This window comes from Meleagris gallopavo, assembly GCF_000146605.3.
Source record: "Meleagris gallopavo isolate NT-WF06-2002-E0010 breed Aviagen turkey brand Nicholas breeding stock chromosome 4 unlocalized genomic scaffold, Turkey_5.1 Chr4_random_7180001831695, whole genome shotgun sequence".
NCBI lineage: Eukaryota > Metazoa > Chordata > Aves > Galliformes > Phasianidae > Meleagris > Meleagris gallopavo.
In genome coordinates, this window is record NW_011094751.1 from 1 (window position 1) to 895 (window position 895).

An 895-nucleotide genomic window follows, 5' to 3' on the forward strand; every position below is an offset into this window, starting at 1 on the left:
AATTTTTTATAAGACTACAACCGATAACACGCCACAGCACTGTATCAGACTGTTTCATCTGCTGCATTAAAGGACTTGAATTGCATCAGATAGCATTCTTCTGATTCCACCGCAAACAGAGACGGTATGTAACTTCAACCAGCCTTCTTTGTTACCTGAGTGAAACATAAAATATATAGATGAAGTTTTACAATCCTTGCGATGCACTTGATTTTAATGGTACAATTCCAAGTTTCTCCAGCTAGCTTCTTACCTCCAATATGGTGTCAATATTATTATTTCATCTTAAATATTTTCTAGTTCCTTGAGAGAAGTAGCCTTTTTCTTCCATGTAGTTAACGTGCTGAGCTGCAGTTTAAAAGAAGCAGATATTTTCTTACTTTTTTTTTTTACTAAGATCAAAACAACAGTACAGCTTGTATGGGGCTACTGAATCACGGCCTGAAACTCTGATTACTCACCTGAAGTGAGCAATGAGTCAGCCACAGGAGCACAGGTGAAGGCAGTTCACCTGTGCTGCAGGAAGGGGTGGAGCCTGGCTCCACCTCTCCTAGACCCATTTAAGAGCGGACTGCCAGCAGGGAATGATCTCTTCTCTCACTGGAATCTATCATGTCGCATCCACTTTGTTTTCGTAAACAAACCTGTGCTGTCAGGTCATCGTGCTTTCAGAAAGTGGCATTTAATCAAATATGCATCAGTTTGGTGATGACACATTCAAAACACAAGACTGCTGTTCAAATTAGATTAGTAATGCCGCTCGCATATGTGATCACCTCTGCCTCAGGAATAATACAAAGTGAGTACTTTTCTCATGTTCGATGGGATTTTTGTACGCACTTTGATAGCGTCTTTTTCTTAAGGTTTCGTACCTTTTGTGATGCTGTAGCTGCCC

At 40.6% G+C, this 895-nt stretch overlaps 1 long non-coding RNA gene across 1 annotated transcript; it reads right to left on the bottom strand.

Annotated features, from left to right (window-relative positions):
* Window positions 1-6: 6 nt before the first annotated feature.
* Window positions 7-895, bottom strand: LOC104915440. Its single transcript, XR_796356.1, has 3 exons — window positions 873-895; window positions 254-348; window positions 7-155 (listed from the first exon to the last, which is right to left on the bottom strand). It is a non-coding gene; the product is annotated as an uncharacterized LOC104915440 (long non-coding RNA).